At 41.7% G+C, this 20,328-nt stretch overlaps 2 long non-coding RNA genes across 4 annotated transcripts in view; one reads left to right on the top strand and one right to left on the bottom strand.

The window, feature by feature from the left end:
• Positions 1 to 10,908, bottom strand: part of LOC116243269 (uncharacterized) — a 69,799-nt gene extending 58,891 nt beyond the window's left edge. For 2 of the 3 annotated variants that reach the window (XR_016467794.1, XR_016467793.1), the window contains exons 1-3: positions 10,777 to 10,867; positions 9,949 to 10,082; positions 5,697 to 5,880 (exon numbers count right to left, since the gene is read on the bottom strand). This is a non-coding gene — a long non-coding RNA (uncharacterized LOC116243269). Of the gene's footprint in view, positions 1 to 5,696; positions 5,881 to 9,948; positions 10,083 to 10,776 lie in introns of all 3 variants that reach the window. The other variant, XR_004169922.2, reaches the window with a different exon arrangement.
• Positions 10,909 to 11,118: 210 nt separating this feature from the next.
• On the top strand, positions 11,119 to 18,532 carry LOC149917519 (uncharacterized). The gene is made up of 3 exons (XR_016467796.1): positions 11,119 to 11,591; positions 13,963 to 15,204; positions 18,217 to 18,532. It is a non-coding gene; the product is annotated as an uncharacterized LOC149917519 (long non-coding RNA).
• Positions 18,533 to 20,328: the final 1,796 nt, after the last annotated feature.

Here is a 20,328-nt window from a genome sequence, read left to right as displayed (position 1 = left end):
ATTTTGACTTTTGTCAGAATTATGCAATTGGATTTCTGTAGGCTGACTTTCTGTAGGGTCATAGTTAACCTGGAATCAATGCTTTACACAGTGCTAAACAAATCTGGCTGAGCAGGACTGGCTGCAGAAATCAGAGCCTCATTAGTTAAAAGGCAAGGATCAGAAATGCTTATCAAACACAGTACACGTTTCGAATGAATAGAGGAGACTGGATTTCACAGCAACTCCCACTAGTACTATCGTACTATCTGAGGAATATAAAGGGTAGAGCATAGCTCTGCCAAAAAGACCTGGGGGGAGTGGTGGATGACAGCTGGACATGAGCCTGCAGTGTGCTCTCACATCCCAGAAAGCCAGCCGTATCCTGGGCTGTAAGAAACGCAGCTAGCAGGTCAGGGAGCTGATCCTGCCCCTCTGCTCTGTGTTATGAGGCCTCACCTGTGTCCAGATGCAGAGTCCTCAGTACAGGAGAGACACTGACCTGTTTGAGAACCTCCAGAGGAGGGTCACAGAAATGATCCAAGAGTTGGAACACCTCTCCTATGGGACAGGCTGAGAGAGCTGGAACTGTTCAGCCTGGATAAGAGAGGGCTTTGCAGAGACCCAAGTGTGGCCTTTCAATACCTAAAAGGGGGCTGTAAGAAAGAAGGGGACAGACTCTTTAGCAGAGTCTGTGTTGATAGAACCAAGGGAAATGGTTTCAAGCTAAAAGAGGGAGACTGAGACTGGATATAAGGAAGAAGCTTTTTTAAAATAAGGGTGGTTGCCCAGAGAGGTGGTGAATGTCATGTCTCTGGAGAAAGTCAACGTCAGGCTGAGCGGGGCTGTGAGCATCAGATCGAGCTGTAGGTGTCCCTGCTCCTTGTATGGGAGCTGAACCAGATGACCTTTAATGGTCCCTTCCAACTCAAACAATTCTATGATTCTATAATTTGGTGATGATTTAATGAATATCTAAAATGGTGTAATGTACTTGTCAACATAATTGCATGATTGTATGATGATCCTGTTAAGCATTACAATTTATTTTTCCACTTTTTTCTTGTTGTTGTTGTTTTGGGTAATGTTGGATCGTATTTTTAAGCAGCTATATGTGAATTACAAAGGAAAGAAACAGGTAAGAAAACTTATAATTCAAATACTGTCATGAACTGGCTTTTTAGACGTAAGCAGCTATGATAACTTTACTCCTTCCTTATATCTCTTTATATACAGGACTTCATAATGGTAACAGCAAAAGGAAGAGAAGCAAAATATTCAAAAAAATTCAAGAGAATTACGTGCATTTCTCAGAAAATCATGCAATACAGATGGTTAATCATAGCACCTTAGCTGTTGGATTTAAAAAAATTGGGACCTCTTGGTCTTCCTTTACTGAAAGACCAGCTAAACAAGGAAAGATAAGCAATGAAAAGTCACAGGGAAGTGTGGTGGTTTGCTAAGACTGCTCAGTATAAGTCAGTAACAGAGCTGGAAAGAGAACCGAAGAATTTTGACATTACAACTTAACCTGGAAGGCTATTACCTTCCTGGTGTGCTTCCTCATCAACACATTTACAGCATGCTTACAAACCTTTTGTCCAGGAGGTACCCTATTCTCCAGCACCTTGCTGCTGCTACTGAAGGTAAACATTGTTTCTTTTCTGTAGAAGGCTTTGACTTTCCTTTTTCAGTCATTTCTTAAGAGTCATATGCCACATGGGAGCACCATTCCCCAAAAAGGGACAGCTTAGTTTCATCATGCTCTGTGTTTCTTCCCACAGAGGCTCTCTGTGTGCCCCTGCCATAAGTTCCAGCATCCCTGGGGACAGCAGCAGTCTTGCAGGGAGCGGGTGGCAGTCCCAGGGCCCTGCCCTGTTCCCAGCCTGAAGGACACCTAGAGATGCAAAATAGCCCCACTGAGGACCTGCAGGGCGACCTCCCTGAGAGTGGAGCCTCCACCCACTGCGGTGATATTACAGAACATTTCAGGCCTCACAGCACTGCATGCTTATGAGGATACAACCTTAATACCATCAAGCAGCAAGTCACTGGGAGGGCTGCATGTTGGTGTGAATGCTTGTGTGGTATACTGCAAATACACAAGATATGACACATTACTAGCAAAAATGAGTTAACTTGAAATCCCACCTAGGCTGGGCTTTTCTCAGTTCTATTAAAACATTTACATATTATTAAATACAATCACAAAATAACACACTAGTAGTTTTACTGTCAAATAAATACCTTGTAAATACAAGGATTTCTTACCACCATCACCACTCCATTTATCTTTTGCTTAAATCCTTCCTCTCCAGAAATAATACAAATCAAGCCTCTGGGGCCTGTTTATGTAATGGGGATTTATGTCATTTCAAGACAAATGGCATTTGCTAAGTTTCAGGAAAACACCTGTATTAATTGTATTTCCTGCTCATGTGTTGCTTTTGTTTGCAAAAAAAGAATTCATCTCAGGTGAGTTAACCTTGCTTTTAGAAAGGGCACCTGCAGTTATCTTAGTTCTTATTGTAAATCAAAACATGTTGAGCCTTTAAAGCAGTGAAATAAAGAGGTGCTGACAAGAGGGTATGCCAATAGGATTAGGAGCTTTTCTCACTGCTTGTATTATCGGGATGGAGAATTGAGTCATGTTAAATTACAGGGGGAAGAGATATTCCCAGAAATTCCACAGATCGGAGATTGACTCTCCTTCTGTAAGCCTATGGATAGGAGGGGCATTCTGTGCTTGGAGAGATTAAGAAGGAGAAAAAAAAAAAAAGAAGAGGAGAAAAAGACACCTCCCTTTTAGCCTTAGGCGTCTATAATTGACCAAGATTTTTCTGCTTGTGATTTGATCCATCCAAACCCTGTTAGAGGCACTTGCCCCCAACTGAGACCAAGGCTGAGGTGAATGAGAATTAGGTGACTCACTCATATGTACTATAAGTGCATTCACATCTATTAGGATAAATGACATGTCATTCAATTTAAGCACAGGCAACTGGAGATTGTCATATTTTGAAAATGACAACTGTTATTTATTTATTGAGAATATTTATACAGGTTTTTCCTAGGTACGGAGAATGCATTTTTCAGCAGCCACCGAGACATGGGTGAATCAGGCAATTACACAAAAACCAGAGGGGCAGAGAAACAAAGCTGACGTGTACTGACCACAGGGGCTGGGTCAGCAGAGATGAATGGTGCTAAGCCACCAGAGTCATTAAGCTGACACTGTTCTGTGGTCATTTTAAAAGGACTGATCATGATGCTCTAACCCCAGCTATATTAATACAGTATTGCAGCAAGCAGTGTGTTAGATGGAAACAGGCAACCATGATCTAGCCCAGTTTTTAAGAATGGAAAAACTGGAATTAATCTGATGCTGATTTCCTGGATCTGGGGGCTAGGAGGAGATGGGAAGGTGAGGCTCACCTTCCTCTGCCCTCACCCCAATGCATCCTCCACCCTGCAGCAAGGCTAGGCTTGGGCTTCCTCCTTACCGTTCCTGTTTAGATTAGGGGCATCTTTGTCTACCTCCATTGCTGGTCTGAGAGCTACTGCTTTAGAAAAACCATCGTTGTTAGTGCCTTTCAAAAACACTACCAACAATGTTCTATCTCATTCTTAAATGCAGATAGTTCATTAAATAGAAAGATAAGTAGATAGGTAGGTGGATAGATGGATAGATATACAGACCAACAGATGAAAAAGAAAAACTGATGTGATTATAAAGAGACAACATTATCAAGGTGGATGAGTTTCCCACTTTTATATGGGTACAAAACAGAACTGTTACATTTATGTCCAGTCTTCGGTATGCTAAATTATCACTGCAGCTCAATGGGATGCTCTCTAGAGTGGACACAAGGGACTGAGTTTAGTATTGATTTTTTTTCCCTAGATGTCATTATTATATTTGTTTTCCAATGTATTTAACTTCTAATTCATTTAATGCTTCTATCTCTCAGAATTCCGTTTTCTTTTTTTCCTTTATTGATTGGTAATCTTTTGGGGTTTATTCTTCCATAATTCTGACCTCCACACATTACACAGGAAGCTGGAGCACTCTATATCTTTTAGAAGTTCTGCTAATACTTAACTTTTGTGTCTAATGGTTCCATTATGCAATGATATGATGTACTGTGCATCAAAAGATCGCAGTTGCCATAATCATCATCTTGTTTGGTGTTCTGAGTTAACTCTATGTATTTTCAGAAGACTTGAGAGAAAGGTATAACAGTGGCTCCTATTTGAGGGCACTCAGCAGTTCTCAAGGCCGATCAGCTGTTTGGAGGAGGAAATCAAGCATTTACCTTGCAGCGTTAAACACGCTCTCCCCACTGAGAAGGCTGCCATCGAAGCACTGAGGCCGAAATTTTGTGCTGTGTGTTGACTGAAGTTAGCTATCCAAACAAATAACCCATGCTTCTGCAACTCTTGCTAAGTCAAAGATGTGGACCCTCTGAAAATGAGTCAGGAGTTATATGACCAAAGGTACCTCTGGAAAGGCTGCCTGGCTCTTAAACATTGCCCTGCCTGTTTTCATGCTTTACATAACTAATTTTCCTGAGGATGTACTTTGCCGAGTTTGGCACCAAAACAGATAAGAAAAAACAAACCCAAGACAAGGGACTGATTGAACTCCAGCAAACCTGTTTTGTTTTCTCATATATTTTTCCAACCAAATACTTCAGAGAATGATTGAAGAGAGGATGAAAAAACAAGAAGCTGGATGATCAAATTTTAATTCTAAACAGGAGCAAACCACAGGTAGCATAGAAGGCAGCTCTGCTCCAGCTCACCAGGCATAGAAGGAACTGTGAAGGGGTCAGCTGTGTGGCAAGTACAGGGCTGCAGGCCTGCATAGCCTCTCCCACATCAGGTCCCTCAGCACATGGCATGGTACAAAATCGGGGGAAAACACAGCTCCTCTCATGTGAATAACCTGCTTTTCTGGCTGGAGGCAGGATTTTTAATATTTTTCCAATTTAACTAGAACAATTTTTTTCTTCAATGGAAAAGATGTAGCTGAGATCCAGGTAGTTTCATTCCACCTAAAGTGAGGTATTTCTCAATATGTGGGAAGGTATTTTTAGCCAAATTAGGAGAATTAGTGACTTTAATTGATTAAATCCTTGAAGGGGTGTTTCATTTCAGAAGGTAAGAGCACTTCCTAGGGGGAAGGTCCCATCAGGTTTGGCTTTTCTAAATGGTTCTCTCTAGAGTTACAACATGGAGGGAGGCTAGAATTAATCTGAAACTACAAAGATTTTCCTTCCCCTGACACTGCATTTTCCAGGGAATACACACACAGAGCAAGACCTGCTGGCTGCGTCCCCTTGGCCTGACAAAGAAATCCATGGAGGCTGCATGCATGCACACTTTGGGGAAACAGCACCAGAGTGGAGCTTCTCATGTTGTTTCCAAAGGTTTCAGTAAGGATATTGCAATTAATGGAGTTAATAAGAAAACAGTAGAAGTGGACTGATAAATGTTACCACAGAGACGCTTTCAAACCTCTTTGTCAATTGTGGGGCTAGCAGAAGTTATGTAGACTGTTCAAAAATCCATTAAGTTCAATTACTTGCAACATTTACTGAAGATCAGCATCCTGAAATTATAAATTATCAGCACACTCAGAAATACCAATTGCAAAAGCAAAGGTGTTTCTGTTGAAGCAGGAGCCTCATTCACCAAGCGTGGAGGGCACTTACCTATGTGAACTCCAATTCCTTGTCCCATCCCTTCATGTTTTTCTTCTTCATTAAACCCAATCATTGACTTTTTTCAAGGGATGTGTTGTTGCTGGCCAAGGAAGGGATGCTATTTCACCAGCTCGTTGAAAAGTGTGTGTTTCTTCTCTGATGTCCAAAAATCACACACAGTCTGTCTCAGACACTGTGTTCAAAAGAAAAGTGAAATCTGTGGAAATTCTTTCAAGACTGAGTGTTTGAATCTCTTCTATAGTCTTCAAGCAATAATTGATAAAATGACCTTTAACAAATCATAGAACCACCAAGGCTGGAAAAGACCTCCAAGATCACCCAGTCCAACTAGTCACCTATGACCAATATTTCCCCACTAAACCATGTCCCTCAGTAAAACATTGAGCATTTCTTGAACATCTCCAGAGATGGTGACTCCACCACCTTCCTGGGCAGCCTGTTCCAGTGCCTCGCCACTCTTTCAGAGATGAAATTTTTCCTAACATCTAACCTGAATCTCCCCTGGCACAACAGACATGAATGTCTCAGGAAGCCATTCAAATTTAGCATCATTTCAGGAAATTTTTTTGCCTTACCAGGAGGCTGAGGAATACCTATTCACTAGAATCCTAGAAAATCTATCATTATTTTATTCTATTATGAACAATGTTTGAACACATACATACTTCTGAAAGTCATTAATTTCTCAGTAATTCACAACATTCATTGTTCAGGCCATAAACTATACTCCATCCCCAAATAAACTCAAAAAATTCTTTAAAATTGAACTTCCGCTTATCCTTTGCTGAGTTGCCTGGGTATTAAATTCCTATCATCCTACCTGTGTCTTTGTGAAGTGATTACCTTAGCACCACCCAACTGTGATAATATCACACATCAATAATATTTAATCATCAGAGAAGTTAGACAAAATTTGCATTCATGAAGCTCTATCTAAAAAAGAACAAAACGCTGTGTATAAAAGCACTCCTTAATAAAAAATTACATGTATGACATACACAGCTTCTTCTAGGAAAACTTGCTCTGATTTCTTTGTAGATCTTTTAGCAAAATCTATACCTTGGCTAATTAAAGACTTTATCAGCAGCATCCTAGGTGGGAGTCCAACAGGAGCGCAGCTGATCTTAAAACCTGATGCTCGGCACAAAGGAACCACCTGTCAATATTTCAATTACTGCCCTCCCTACCTGATCACACTTCAATTGTTTTCCAATAATTATTATAATCATCCACCACAAGGGCAACTGGTTGTTTCAGGGTTATAGGTGAGAGGCAAAGAAGAAAAAAGCACCCGCCCTGCCGTTTGTATACCTATATCCTCAGGGCAGCTCCTTATTTCAGCAGCTGCTGGTGAGGCACAAATCAGCCTCAGAGTCGAGCCTGGATGGCATGCATCCTGATTTCTGTTTTTTTGTTGGTGTTGCTGTTGGTCTTAATTTGAGTCCTGCACATGACCAGCCGCTTTCTCTACTGGAAATAATTTCTCTAAATTAAAGGTTGCTGCAGTGTTTCAAGCCTGTCAAAGACCTCTTGTAGGACAGGCTCCTTTAAAAAAAAAAAGTAGGCAGAGTCTCAAGTCTTAGCCCTGAGAGCCAGATTTCACTTGATGAAAGGATTGGAAAATCCTTTTCCGATCAGGATAATTTTCTGTTAGATTTCACGGGAAGAAAAGATTTCAGCTTAGTTTTCATTTGAGGGGAATGAATGGCTTGGATCTATTGTTGGTTTTGTGACATTATTTTTAGGAGAGAAAAAAAAAAAAAGCATTGAAAATCCTTACCCACCCTACTACAAACACAAAACCTCTGACAGTGTTCTAGCTGGGATGAAAGCTAGTGCACAGGAAGCAAGAAACACGGAATATTTTTGACCTCATCTCTGACATTTTTGCACTGACGTCATGCCTGTGTGAATGTACCTGAGCAAACAGAACTTCACCAAACCCATCTCTTTGAGCTGCTCTAAGTTTTGAAGCAATGTTACCAGGAACAAAATCCTGACAATTCTGATGAAATCTGCTTGGTTTTCAGTGGAGCCAGGAGTTCACATTTAGGATAAAGATACTGTGGTGCTACATGTTGGATACTGCTGGTCAGCCCCAGTCACAATATTAATTGCTGTGCCTTGGGAAGGTCACTTCTCTGTTATAAGATGCTGTCATTTATAACTGAGAAGCAAAATAACACACGCTGGGGTGGAAGGAAAGCAGAAAAAGTCTCTTCCACTCCGTAGCACTTGCCCTGAATCTAGAGACCACAGAAAGGGAGTAAGGCACCACTTCTGTCAGCTCAGGAAAGGCTTAAGCCTCAGGTGTAGCTGCAGCCTGGAAGCAAAGAAATGCTTTGCTGTAAGGGGAACATGTGCTCGGTTGTATGGAGAATGCTGCAGAAAAAGCAGTTACAACCAGCCCCAGCTGCATGTGTGGGTGAATCCCTGCATCCTCAGCCCTGGTGAGGGGGACCAGTCAAGGCAGCTGGTGAGCCAGCACAGAGGAAAAAACATCCAGAATAAGCAGAGAAGATGATGATAAAATCAAAGGGATAATATAACTCCTGGAGGAGAATCCAGCCAGCAGTTAATTAGCAGAGAAGAGAATGCAGCTCTTAAAAGGCTGTGGAAGGGAATCCTCCTGGGACAGAAGGTGCCAGAGCCATCATCTCTTCTTCCCTTCATTTCTCCCTGAAAGAGCAATTTCCCTTCTGGTGAGGTTTAGGATAACCTTGTTGTTTTGGTTGAAGTTTTCTCATATGACAGCCTGTCCTCTCTGCCATGTATACTTTGCTCTCAGAGGCAGTAGTAAAATTCTTCAACCTGTCCTTCTCACTCTTACCTGGAGCTCAGCCTGTTTCTTTAGCTTGAACTTTGGCAATGTAGATTTCTCTCCACTTTTCCCTTCTGTTATTTGTATCATACCTTTCTATTACACAGGACCATAATCCAAACATGGTTTGTTGTTTGATTCCAATTTTTTGTGTGTTACAGGCATTTAAAATCTGATGCCCCTTATTTTTGGGAGTTTGGTGCTTAGACCTAATGATGTCAGGATCAAGGGAGAAATGGTTATCCCAGATTTCTGAGAAATCTGAGCCATCAATAATCTAAAGTCAAGTGTCCTAAAACTGCAGTGCCCAAACCTAAAGGAATTTTCTACCAATGTGTTAGTTTGGCTTTTTTTTCTGAGAGGTGAGTGAGATCCCTCTTTAGACTCGCTTTTCAGTAAGAATAAGGTGCTGGGCTACTTTGGAAAACTGAACGTAATCTCCCGTCCCTCTGCAGTGTATGCCCAAAGTGATCAACTCACTGAGCACAAGCAGTATATTTTGATAACGTGTTGTCCATATAGATGACTGAGAGCAGACCACCACTACCAGTACTTTTAACACACACCATCACTTAAAGCAGTCCTCTGTGTGTCAGCTGATAGCTTAAGACTGGCTCCTGGCTTTTACCAAGTGTTCTGCTTTATTTCTTTTGTAGGATTAGTCAACAAACACTGGCAAGTAGCAACATAATATTTTTAAATGAAACTATGTGCAAATTCCTGTCCAGAAACATATATAATTGATTGCTGAGGTCAGGACCTGCATGGATGGTGGCAGGCCTCTGCAGAACTGACTGTAGGAAAAACACTTCCAAAGTTCTCTTGGCAGCGCACAAACAGCACGTGGTAGCCTATACACTTTTCTCTTGCTCAATTTACGTTGTTCCTATTTTTAATGCATATCTCTGAAAAATACAATTATATCAATATTGTATTTATATCAGTTGACATGTGAAATCTGGGTTTCCTTACATAAATTGTGTAATTTTGTGAAGTGGTGCATTTATCAGAAGTTGTTTAAGGTAATACCATTAATTTGTGAAGTTAACGCACATCGCATGGTAAATACGTTCCAACCCTTGTTGATTTGCAGTGTGTAAATAGACCATCAAGATGATTTACCATAATCCACTTGTCATTTACCATAATGGATGATAATTCTCTCCCATCGCCGTCCCTTTCCTGCTCTGCCACCCTACACTTCTCACCTGACCTCTGTTCGCCCACTGTTGTCTACTCCGAACCATTTTTAAGTTTTTCTCTACTTTTCTTCCGCTCATTTGAACTCCTGCTAAGTGACACCGCTCAACTGAGCCATCCTCAGAATTGTTCTCTCTTTGATCACTTCAAATTGGCCCATACTTTGCACCAGTTCTGGTTTAAAATTAGGCAGCAACTTAAGTGCTTTGCTGAACTTACTTGTCCTGTATGTAATTCTGTTTAATCTTCTCCCTGCCTTACGATCTCCTCTCACTGCTGTGCGGTGATTAGTGCTGTTATCTTCTCATACAGCCTCCTTCAGCAGTACCGGTTTTGAAGTTACTGTTCTTGAGCTGGTGGGAAGAAGTCATTAGCTTGTTGTCTACCATTTACTCCTGGTTGCCAATAAGCTGTTCCTACAAACCAAGGGTCAAAAGTTGCTCTAAAGTGCAGCTGCTAAACCCCAGCTCTGGCAACAGCAATCTGCACTTCCACCACACCACTGAGCCCAAATGCACACCCAGCCATGGGATAATGGCACAGAGCCGCAGCTTCCAGTGAGATGAAGCTTCAAGGACTGAAACTAATAGCTATCATGAAAGCTAACAAAATTGTATCAAAACCCACAGCATTGCTCTTGCTGCTTAAGCCTTTCATCCCACACTCCCAGAATGCATTACAAACATCAAACAAGACACTTTCCACTAATGTTGCTTCACACCCCAAGATTTCCACCTCTCATACTACCCACTGCTCCTACAGCTTAGACTTTTTCCCCTCACTTTTTCCAGAAATCCATTTGTTCTAGAGCTTACACACACTCTCTCTATCCCTTTCCTTTTGCGTTACAAGTCTTGATTTCTGTCACTATCTCTTGGCTTCTTCTCACTCCCAGTCTCCCCCACAGGTTCCCCCATCATTGGCCATTTCCTTCAGCAGCCTTCTGGCCACTACTGCGCAGCTTGCACCACTGTTTGCATCACTCTTCCCTTATCCTCATTCTCCCCACAGTGTCAGGGCCTCAGCCCAATGCTTCTCAACACACACCCAGGGGGCTCCCATCCCATGGGGCTGAGCAGGGGCTGAACGTTTCCACTTGCGGGTAACCCACTTAACTTCGCTCGCTATTAGGGCAAGCAAATTTCCCTGAATAGCGGAGGCACTGAGATGCCGGTTCCTATAGCAACTGTATCCAGGTGAAAACTCCTGCAGCAGCTCCCCTTCCCCCTTCCTGCTCCCCATGTCTCCTTTCTTTTCAGTGGCTTTTCATGGCAGGGGGTGAGCGAGAAGGGATGCTAACCAAGCAATTTAACCGTCTCGGGTTACCCACACGTTAAGTGCTCGCACTGGGGAGCACACCGTGTGCCCACGCATCCCTGGTTGGTGAGCCAGGTGTCAGTGACCGTGAATGATCAATAAATACGGACTGGGGGACACCTTCATTTTGTGAAAGGAGAATATCAATTGATTTTTAAAGCTTTGCGAAGATGTTCATCTGCCACCTTCCTTCTGTGGTACTCATCATCCAGGTTTTGCTATGCATCCAATGGTCATGTTGCAGAAATTGCCACCTCCTTCCACAGCAAAATTATAATGGACTGCAAAGCAAGCGAGTTAAAAAGCTCTCCTGAGTGCTAGAAGAATATTCTCCAGAATAAGTTACTACAGCATCAAAGAGGGAAAAATGTAGGCATCACCTCCCTGCTGTGAAGAGACCGTGCGTAGATCTTCACCTGGAACCCCGAAACAGCTCAAATGATGGGCATGTGGCCATGCACCGGGTTCCCCCTTCAGGTGTGCCCATCCTACAGCATGTGGGTGGACTGCGGCTTAGCCTGAGCTCAACCTGCAAAGTTGATAGGGTAAGCTTAGAGCAGCATCTTTAACTAAGTGAGCAGACTTTGCTGGGGAGGCATTCTAAGAGTGTCCACTTTGGCACTGGAGCTAGGGCAGAGCATTCAGCCATGCAGCATGGCAATGTGTAGCTCTTGGGGTGAGTCACAGAAAAATGGACTTCACAGTAGAGTATCTGTCTGTAGCCAGCTGTACTCAATGTGATAGCATAACTCAGAAAGTACTAAGGATAGAACAAAATCAAAGTAAGAAGGAGATAACTCATTATTTGTAACAAATCTCCTTTGCCAGGGTCTCCACATAAGTCATTGGAACTCAACATTTCCTCTGCATGAAGATTATCTCTGCAGTGTAAGGGCTAAAAAGTGTTCTTCATTCAGACAAAAAGCTAAAGTTATGAAATAGTAAGAGCATTAGAAGCTGTAAGTAGAGTGAAATTTTCCATAGCCTCAAAAATATATAGATTGAGTTAGTTAACAAATTTGTTAACTCATCTAACTTGCCTTCTGATGGAATCAGTGAGAATCAACCTGTTGGTATCAAAACATATCCTGTAAGTCCAGAAATTGCTGTTTCTTCCAGCAATGGTAACAGCTACGTGGTAATTGCGATAAGGGTGAGAGAAACCTTAAGATGTTTGAGGTTACACAGTCCATAATAGAGTATGTCTGCAAGGAAAGTGCCCAGGGGGATTCAGTAGCTTCAGGTTGCATCAGAACTATAGCAGGAAGATGCAGTTGTCAACAAGGAAAGCCGGGACTGCATGCCAGCGTGCACAGTCAGTACTGCATTGTGTTGCACACAGCAGGCTAAGTCAGTATTAAAACTACGATTTAATGCATGTTCCTGATTGCCTTCAATGTCTCTGTGAGCTCACAGTTTTCATAGTAGGTTATAGTTCTTCTTGTGTGCATTGTGTGCATCTTCTTGGGTACAGAGAGCATTTTCAGCTTGCAACATTATTGGCTTGAACAAAACTTTCCTCCATACCTTGACATCCTTATAACATTAATTGGCTTTCAAAGATTTCCTCAGGTTCCTCCTCCATCTGCCCCTGGCTTTTCTATAACCATTGCATTTTGCAGGTTCGATATTTTTCTGGATCTTCCATTTATGCATTTTTAAAATCTGAGAGTGGAAAAGTAGAAAATTAGCTCAAAAGCATTGGAAGTGGCTTTAATCTCTTTGACTCTAAGTGTCCAGACACCTTTCCTTTGGAGTCCAACATCTAAAGTCCCGTGCTCTATGTCCACAGCTGGCCATTGCATATGGAAGTGCAGAGTCCTCCTTCTGCTTGTAAGAAAAAATGGAGTTTTCTGCTCTTGGTGTAGACAACTAAAAGAGGAAAAATCTTGATCAGAGTCAGTAAAATACATAAGGAAACTGCTGAAGGATCTTTAAAACTGTCTGAAGATAACTCAAAGCCTCTGCTGATCTGAACTGTGCTGTCAGCTCTCCCTGGGGACTGCCATCCCTGGGGTAATTACAATACATCATACCACTCCTGACATGCCTTGGAACACGAGCAGAACAGCAGACAAAGGCTGAGAGCAGAAATTCCAGGCAAGAAGAAAGGAGGGTCCTATGGCTTTTCTCAGGATCCCAAAAATAACAGACAGAAAAATGATTCTGAAAACACCTGAAGAGCTGTGAAGAGCCATGGCCTTGCAAGTCAGTGCTTCTCCTGCCAATCTGCTCTGCTTCATTGCAGCCCGCTGACAGTGTGACTGCTACTGGCCTCACTGCTTCAGATGTGCTGTTTTCAATGCAAAGGATGCTGGCAGCAATGGAGGCACTGCGACAGAGCTGTGGCTGTCACACAGTGAGGGACAGCTTCCTGAATAAGCATGGCTTTACAAGCCAGTACATTCTGTAGACTCTTGACACCAGCTATGATCTGAGTGAAAACAAGAAGCAATCTCCAGGTGCAGCAGGAAAAATGACAGAGCAATAAGTGGATGGTGTGGGAATCTCAGTTTGTTATAACTACCGATATCTCAGACACGTACCGCCATCCACATGTGGCCTTCCACATGAGCCAAACACCCTGTCATGGCCAAAATCAGAGCCTCAAAAAGGCAGACCTAAGAGAAGCACTCTTTTCTCTGTAGGTTTATGGCTAAAACAGAAAAGAGAGACAGTGAATGTGTGTGTTTGGGAAGAAAGGCAGTTCTGCTAGTAACAGAGCTGTGCAGTCCCCATCACCCTGGTTGGGGTAGGACTGAATGTGCTGATTGATAGAGGGAAAAGTTGCAAGATCTATGCCCTGTTCACATGGCCATTCCCTATCTCATCCAATGTTCATTATTCTGAGAGGCTTTACGTGAAAGCTTAAAATAGATTACATCTTTTTTTTTTTTTTTTTTTTTTTCTGCCTAGAAAAGTATGCCAGCACCATTTTCTATTTATGAGGGACCAGCATAAGGAGGGTTGCTGTGAGGGAAGAAGGGAGCTCTTGTGAAATGGAAAACAGCAGGAGAGCTGGATTTTCTTCGCTACACTGTGATGCTATGCTAATAAAGTAACTGAACATGACTTTGAAACTGAGATGATAAATCTGATTCCTATTTCTTGGGAAGGCTCCTCTCTACCAACCTGACAGTACATGCATGCATTACAGTGAAAACAAATTACTTGCTGCAAATGAGAATCTTGCTAATTCATTTTTATAACCTGCCTGCCTCCTTACCACCAACACAAAACGTTTTGACAATTGAATAATGCTCAGGGATTTGCAAATAAACTCAAATAGAAAAGGCCAAAACTCTCAAAATCGAGGCATTATTTCCATCTGTTTATAAGCCCCTATCCAAGCTGATGCCACAAAGTTCATCCCACACCATATCTCAGTGGTGGCCAGCAAATTTACATAGCAAGGAGAAGAAATGATCAGAGCCTGGGGTGAACTGTGCCATACACATTTGCTATGTGAACTCAGTGTGTGCCTGTGAGAGGAACAATGTATGGATTCAAGCCGGAAACCTGCCACAGAGAAAGTGTGTGCAAAATGTCTAGAACCAAATGAGCCTTTAATGTTCCTCAGTTTTTATCGGCATGTATTTTTGGCTTCAGAGTCATGTAACTTTATCAGCTCTAAAGAATATGCATAATCATTTTGATGCAGAGGGAGAGATTATCATAAGTGCAGCCAAACATTTGCTTTTTCTGAGCACTTGGTCACAAACTCTCCCTAAACTACTGGGAACTGAACAGGGAGAAAGTTTCCATAGTCCCTGTGGCACAGATCCTGCCTAGGTACTTTATTTTGGGAGCAAAAGTCCCACTGACTTTCAAGCCACAGTGTATGTAACAGGAGATACCTACACTTCCAGAAGAAAGCCTCAGGTTTGTGGAGGACATCTCTCTCTGTAGTCCCACTGTGCTTTTGTATTCGCTGGCCCTCATTCAGTACTGGTAGATCAGTAGTGTTTTTTAAACTTCCAGGTGTCTTTCAACAGCGCCATAATCTTTCTCATTCAATTCTCCTCCGTCAAATCTACCTCCTCTGGATCAGAGATTTCCTTCTCCTGCACACCCATGCAATGCTTGCTGCAGGGAAAATCAGCGAGGCTGGTGATGAGATAGCTGCTGAGGCCATCAGTGACCGCTCCCAACTCACAAGTGAGTACAGATCAGATGAGTCAAAATTTCTCTTTGATTTCCATTCCCACTGCGGAAAACTACTGTTGCTTCAACTGTAAAAGGCAGATTTCTCTCAGACATGGCTCTCAGCCAGCCTTGTGGCTGCGTCTGAGAAGCTTCACACAGCTGGGATGCTGACAGTGCATACCATTGACTCGTGCTGACATCATGACCCATCTCAGGGCCTTCCCAGGAGAGGCTGGCTCAGCTGCATGACATGATCTTCCTTCGTGGAAGATGGCAAGAACATGTTCTTCTCTTCTTCCTCAGAGGGCCTTGCCTTGCCTCTCCTATGGGAAGTGCTGTAGAGTCAAGGTAGGCAAACAGTGGAGACCTGGCAGCAGTGCTTAGGGGTGAGTTCATCCTGCTTGGCCTTGGTGGCAAACATGCCAGTTGGGATCCAACGCTCTGTCTGTGGCTGACATGATCTCAGCTCAGAGTCTGTGACTCCAGGTGACTCAAGTAGCTCCTGACCTGGGCACAGCTGTACGACCCCCTGAGGCATCTGTGTGACTTTTGGTTGTTTTGATATACACCATGACTAGGTATCTTCAGAAGTGGCTGCCATGGTTTTCTGCTGATAATAGAGACCTGAGGAGCTGAAATGAAAGAAGTCAAAAATTTAACCAAAATTTGAGTTGCATGTGGCATTTTTTTATTTTCATTTGCCTTAAATCCTTAGTTTTTTCTGGCATTAGCAATAGAAATGCTAAACATCACAAGACAAATTGTTCTCCTGGCAGTTCAAGTCCAGAGGGCAAGACAAAATGCTGAAAATAAGGCAAGGAAGTCTGCACTATGTCATATTCACAAATTAAGCATTCTCCAATCAAAACACTGTTTTCCCTCTGTTGTAGAAAAATCCTTTCTTTCCAGGGTTTTGACCCGGATCCAACACAAGTCTATGAAAAAAAAAAAAAACAAAAACACACAACACAATTACTTATATCCAGTTCCAAAACACATTTAATGACATATTAATCAATTGACAATCAGCAACTATTTGGCATGGAACCTTCAATTATTTTAAGAGAAAAAAAACCTTAATTTAAATAATTTATGAACATAAGAATGTAGAAGTAAGTGGTGTTTTCAGCAAGCATGGATATTTGGAGAGATTACCCAAGTCTAGAAGGTTTATTCATTCTCTTTTGTACTGAGAAGCCATGGTTATTTCTTACAAAAAACTGGAAATACAATTATAAACAACACAAGAAGAAAAGCACAAAATTCTTGGAATAAAATAGTATACATCGAAATGGTGGACATGTTCTGTGGTTGTTCATGTTCATGGACTAAGTCTCTACAAACTACCAGGATGGTGCTTGGTTCAGAGAAAATATTTATTATTATTATTATCATAATTCTTGTGGACCTTCAAGGTCCCTGCTGAGCCTGGACACCAGTGCAAAAGGTTTACTGAGTCTTTCTTTCATCCTACACTGTAGTTCAGGTTCGCATTCATTGAAATTTCTTTCTTTACAAAAAACATGTTTTTTACGGAGGCAAATAGACTTTATATGGAGTCACCCTTTACCTGTCAGATTAAACAGCAGTTCTACTCTATGTACACAAATGCATTCTGTACATATTTTTACATATGGAAAAATAATTCCCCGTGTCTATAAAAAACTCCAGTGTGACAGAAAACTCAGACTACAGAAGGTAGAACCAGCCCTAGGATTATGGAAGTCTAACTACAGTTAGCTACTTGGCTTTTGGTTGAATAATAAGCAAAACAGCTTACAATTGTGTTTAGAAAGCAGCCTAAAGAAAGTTTTAGTCTTTCAAAACAGTTTTGATGGAAACTACTTTGATTATTCAAGAAATTAAATCAATAGAAATGAATTTTCTCCACCCTGGAGCTCATGCATCATACAAAGTGATGTGACTATGGTTTTGATAAATAATCATAGTAATGCAGTATGTTACAATATCTCTGAAAACTATTTGGAATACACGGCATTGGGAGTACTTGGTAAGTGGACATATTCACTGCTCTTCATCTGAAATAGAAAAGCTATTTAGTACTTTGTAAAACAGGTTAAATGAAGTTTGCTCTCTCTTGGAGATACAGCTATTTTTCTGTAGTTGTGTGCAGGTGGAATGTTTGAAAATTGCATGAGACAGGCAATTTTGGCACTTCAGCTTGGAGTACCAAATGTTAGCAAATCATCCCGAATGGATATGAAGTTTAAGACTGCAATGTTATTCTGTATGACAATGGATGCATTTCCATTTTTACCTATTTAAATATTCACAGTCACAAATGCATGGTAGTTATTGTGTAAAAAGGGTCTATTTAGGAGGAAAAGGCAGATACCATTTATGCAAGCTGTTAGTCAGAGTATATGTATACCATGAAATGTATAACATAGCTTTATCTGGAAGAGTTGGTAGCAGGAAGTGGATCTGGACAGCGGAGAGAGCCAAAACAGAAACAACAGAGATAGGCATGTCTTCACCAGGGGTGCTGACCTCCTGCAAGTAATTATGTAGTAGAAAGCCACCTGCCATGAAAAAAGTGAAATAGTTCAGCGCTGTTTCTCAAATAGTCCACACTTTATTTACTCAAGAAAGTAAAAATTCAGTTTGGTCAGCACAAAACTTCTTGTCCAGGGGTTGCTTTTTTCCCTTCTACATCTCTGGGGAAGACCTGAAACCTGGGAAGGTTTCACAGTTGCTGTGATACTACAGTGTATGCAACAGAGGTCCTATTTTAGGTGGAGGGTAGTGATTGTCATTATTTCATTCTCAGTGGTATTTCTGCTCCTGATTTCCCCACACAACCAGCACTGCTGCTTTTGGGAACTTCCTGGTGCACAGCTGAATGAAATAGCCAAGTATTGCCCCAGAGGTGTGCACAGAGGGCAGGTCTCCCCATCTTGGTGGCTCAGGCATGAAATACAAAGTGGATTGAGGATAAAGTGACAGGGTGGGATGAAAGTTATTTAGCTAAGTGCTTTAATGGGGGATTTTTTTTTAATACAGGTTTCATTCTGCTACCAGTAAATGACAGAGATGACAGCAGGAAGCACTTAACCATTCAAAAGTACTGCATCTCCAAATCGACTCCAAGCTACAGAGACCACCACAGCTATTCCATAATGACAGAAACAGCAACAGAAGGGGTATCACAACTTTGGGGTCAGAATCTAACTCCAAAAGTGTCAAGAAGTGCTTTTGGTGGAGGCATTACTTGCTACTTGGATTGCTAATAAAAGGTCTGGTAAAGATCATTCCCAGAAGCAAACATAGCTACCTGCATGTAGGATATCATCAGGCAGGATTTACTTGTCTAATTAGCTCAACAATTTTGTTGTTGGCCTATGTATAGAAAAACTTCATTTCCCTGCTAGAAAAGTCTGCTGTGCTTCCTTCAGCACTGCTGCTCATAGACCTCTACACCTTCATTCTGACTGAAGCTGGCACGGCTCACAGTCCTGGCTGAGGTCAGAGATGGCTCACTCTTCTGGTTAAAATGACCTTGCCTGAGCAAAGTCTCAAGAGTTTTCTCTGAAGGCCATACTTAATATCGAGAGCATTAAACAAATTGTTTTGTGTGCGCTGTGGAAGAAAAGGCATTTGAGTCTGAATGCAAAGGCCAGTTCTGGATAAAACCAGGGTCTCTGCTCCTACAGAGTAACATTTGTGATAATCAGAGCTGAAAGGAAAGATTTAACCTCCAGGGTTGATGGGAGACCAAAAAGATGAAAGGATTTTTTAGATGTGAAAAGACGGATCAAGAATTTTACTAAATCCTGTGTCGAAGGGAAGGCTGAAAATTGCCTTTGCTCTGAATCTGGGACATTTCAGCCTGAAGCAGGTGTGCCTTACGTCTCAAACATGTCATGTGTTTCCATTTCATTTTCACTGTTTTCAATTCCCATTCTCTCAGACTTTATTTACTTGTTTCTTCCAACAGTATGATGGCAAAAACAGCCAAGATGCAAAGCTTGTCTCTAAATGCCTGATTTAAATAATGCATCCATTAATTTTTGCACCAATAGTGGTACAACATAAAACAGTACATTATTTTTCAGAATCTGATTCTGCAAATATTAGACCATTTGACTAAAATATTCCTGATGTATAAATAAAGTTACTCTTGTGCATTAGTGTTTTCAGGCTCAAAGCTTCAATACACTATTTTAAAATACAAATATTTTCCAAGGTGCAAATTACAAATGCAACCATATTTAAGTCTTAAATGAAGTGAAGCATGAAAAAAAAATACTGGCAAGGGCTTTTCTTCCTGCTGCTGGAAGATGGCTTTTACCAATTTAAAATGAATATCCTCAGTATGTATGTTGAATATCGTGTGTATAGTAGGTTGTTTCTCTGCAATTGAGTTGGCTGATTAAAATAGTTACACTAGGTTGGCACAATAGTGTAGCTACATCATGGAAGTGCAGGATCAGCAGCAATCTGCCTGCTGGAGTATTGTGTTTGGTGGTTGGGAATTCCATTTAATGAAGATGGCAGCTTTTTGACATCAGTTTTTGTTTGAAAGTAAAGCTTTTTTCCATGTTGCACTTTAAGTTAAAATCCTTTCCAGTGGACTGAAATATTTCATTTTAGAATCACAGAATGGCCAGGGTTGGAAGGGACCTCAAGGATCATGAATCTCCAACCCCCCTGCCACATGCAGGGCCACCAACCTCCTCATTTAGTGCTAGACCAGGCTGCCCAGGGCCCCATCCAAACTGGCCTTGAACACCTCCAGGGACGGGGCATCCACAACCTCTCTGGGCAGCCTGTTCCAGCACCTCACCACTCTCTCTGTAAAGAATTTCCCTCTGACATCAACCTAAATCTTCCCTCCCTCAACTTAAAACCATTTTTTTGTCAAATTCTAAGGGATGGGATTTTCTATGGCCTAAACCCAAAAGAAATTGTTTGGAAGCATACTAAAGAAATACTGCTTTGCTTTCTGTGTAAAATAAGAAAATTTTAATACTGCCAAATTTCTGTGATCTAGACAGGGCACTGCACAAGTGAGAGGTTGACCCTCTGGGGGGCAACGAGGTTTTGCAGAGAGATCTTGATAAATCAGAGTGCTGGGCAATCACCAGCTGCATCAGGTTTAACAAGAAGTGCCAG

This window comes from Phasianus colchicus, chromosome 6 (assembly GCF_987193195.1).
Source record: "Phasianus colchicus chromosome 6, bPhaCol1.hap1.1, whole genome shotgun sequence".
Taxonomy (NCBI): Eukaryota; Metazoa; Chordata; class Aves; order Galliformes; family Phasianidae; genus Phasianus; species Phasianus colchicus.
This window is presented reverse-complemented; position numbering and strand designations above follow the sequence as displayed.